The sequence below is a fragment of the Dendroctonus ponderosae genome, unplaced genomic scaffold (genome assembly GCF_020466585.1).
Source record: "Dendroctonus ponderosae isolate FM_Combo_2020 unplaced genomic scaffold, Dpon_F_20191213v2 Dpon_F_20191213_1222, whole genome shotgun sequence".
NCBI lineage: Eukaryota > Metazoa > Arthropoda > Insecta > Coleoptera > Curculionidae > Dendroctonus > Dendroctonus ponderosae.
In genome coordinates, this window is record NW_026017341.1 from 50 (window position 1) to 2,828 (window position 2,779).

The 2,779-nt window shown below is 37.2% G+C and overlaps 1 long non-coding RNA gene across 1 annotated transcript; it reads right to left on the bottom strand.

Annotated features, from left to right (window-relative positions):
• Window positions 1-815: 815 nt before the first annotated feature.
• Window positions 816-1,795, bottom strand: LOC125503146. Its single transcript, XR_007280704.1, has 2 exons — window positions 1,234-1,795; window positions 816-1,098 (listed from the first exon to the last, which is right to left on the bottom strand). It is a non-coding gene; the product is annotated as an uncharacterized LOC125503146 (long non-coding RNA).
• Window positions 1,796-2,779: the final 984 nt, after the last annotated feature.

Below are 2,779 nucleotides of genomic sequence, written 5' to 3' on the forward strand. Positions count from 1 at the left end.
GTTGCTGTGAGAACCTGCAGTCGGTTTTGCTCCAGATTCGTTACTAAATCAAAAAAATAACATAATCGAAATGCGCAAATTTGGGATTTTTGTGGCAAGTTTGATCAAAAGTTTTGAAGGACCAGGTTTTCGGATTGCCCAACTTTTTTCCGATTTAACCAACTTCGTATACCTAAATTACGGATTTCGATATCCCCATTGCAAATGCTCGGAAAGGAAATAAAACCAATTTTTATCTGATTTTTCGGCAACTGAAATTTCGATAGTTTGCTCCATTTTCATGCTCTAATTTTTTTCGAGCCCCGTTTTGTAGAAAGCAAAGTGAACATGATTGCCAAACCCACTTTCACCGCTTGACCGGTAGGTATTTTAATGGAAAACGGTGCAACCAAAGCGAAGAGTGCGAGCAACGAACAAAAACAAGCAAAAATAAGGAAAAAACAGAAAATGCAAAGCAATTTTAAATAGATTAGTGGAAAAAATAACTTTTAATAATCAGCATGGGTCAAACTTGGCTGGGAAACATGAAAACAGTTTTTGCGTATAAATACCGCCTATAAGTAAGTGGATAAACACGGTTGAAATGCTGATGATTACTCTTATTTTGTTTTTATTTATTGGGGATTTTTTCATTTCGCGGAAGTTTGTAGAATAAAGATAATCACCATACGGGGAATGAAGAATCCACGGTTTCTTCCAGCATGACCACCAGGTTGATCACTTTTAAGGGATAAATAAATAATGAAAATTGAATTTGAAGAGCGTCAGTCGCCAGTTTTTTTTTAACAAAATACGTAAACTAACACTTACCAATAAAAAGTAAGTACACGGTTAAAAACCTGCAGAATCCTGCCAGTTGTGTGAGTATTGGTGGAGTGCAACACCCGACTAGAGCCCGTGTTCAGCAGTGGCTCTACTTAAAGTGATCGGAATGAACAATACGTTAATTGATCACTTAACAGAAGTTTAATTGTAAGAGCCTTATGGCTTGTAACTTTTAAAAAATGAGACTATTGGTGAGACTCTTTCTGGGCCTTTCAGGCGTGCAACGTCCGAGTGCCTACAAAACCGGCTAACTATCGATTTTTTCGAAAAATCCTAAAAATTGAGGAAAACTTCGAATATTAATAGTGAATCGCTTTGGCTGAAAACCCACATAACCTGAGACAAACTGGCAATAGTGGGAGCTTAATCTATTAGGTCACGGTCAGCGTCATTAAGCTATGAACTTACTGGATCTGAATTGAGCACATCTGCTCCTATTCGGCACAGTCCTTATTCCGCCACCACTAGCACTTAGAGCCTTTGGATCTACGCACATTTATCATGCCATAACAACCAATTTACCCGCAGAATCTCAGAAAAATTAAAAATTCCGGAACGTAGCTGTCGGCTTTTCGTACCATCGGCGAAGTTTGGCAATGCGGATCAAACGTTCACACCGCGAAAAAAATTAGGACTTTGGACCTCATGTGACCGAGCACATGGCCTCATACTTTTCCACCAATCAGTGTTGCGAATGATTTTTTCCGGCCGGCTGTGCGCGCTCAACGCAAATTATTGAACGCGTCTGTACGAGGGTCCGTGCAAAAAGTCCGTAAAGATTTTTCAATTTTTTGTCGCTAGTAGAAGCTATAAAGAATTTCTAGTGGTTCAAGGGGAGCCAGTAAAACTAGCTTAGAAGATATTGGAAACTCCAAATCACTATTAAAATAAATTTGCTCGTGTTTGAACATTTTGCCATTAAATAATAAGAACGCAAACTAACCAGGAGAAAAAAGTTGGAAAACCTCTAAAGCACCGTCTACGTAAATCACCATGTACATATTATAAATCAATTTTAACAGAAAATAAAAAGTAGTAAAGGAAATTCACGCGGTTTGCATGCAAGCCTGGAAAAACAACAACCAGTTTCGTACTAAAAAAATGTATTTTTAAATATATTTTTTTATATAAAATCAGGTAAATGCAATACGGTATTTATCCTTATTCCACAAAATGGTTTTTTGTAACATAACTTGTTTTATCGCCATTATAAATAGCAGTCCACTTAATACAAACATATTTTCCATTCAAAACCATTAAATGTATTTTCTACGTCTTTTTAAAACCGACTAAGAAGTAAGATCTCCATCATACGCACAGTATTGTACATGAAGAAAAAAGATTAACAAAAAAACTCGATTTTGAATCGAACCTGTATTTTCATATGTCCGGATTCTCTCTTCGGACTCTTCGTAATTGAGTCATGTGAAGAATAGTCGATCACGTTTAGGGTGAATAAACTGCAAGTGGCCGCATGTGGGAAAGTATAAAGTATGAAACTAATGGGTTTTTAGGCCGTCGTTCGGTAGAATTTCTTCCTGACGTTTCGCAAGCACGAGTGGCTTGCATCTTCAGAAGTGGTTTGCTTGAACAGCGTAAGCGAAAAACCCATTAGTTTCAAGGAATGGCCTCGAAAGTCTATCTCTTTTGAGTATATAGTATATTTGCAAAAGCCTTATTCAGAAAGGATTTTTGCCTTCCTCGTCTTTCCAGGAAAAATGGAAAACAATTAGGGAAAGGTCACATTTCCAAGATCTTCAGCCCATGTAATTGCAAAACGAAGAGTTTTCCGCGTTTTGTATACAAAATAAAATTAGTCGCTAAACAAATCACTTGTTACATAATGCCAGAATCATACAGGGTGACAAAACTCACAGGAAAAATGTTTGGGCAAAAATATTGCCGTTGAGGCAAATTTGTCTTATCCAAAAGTTAATAGTTTCCGAGGTACAGG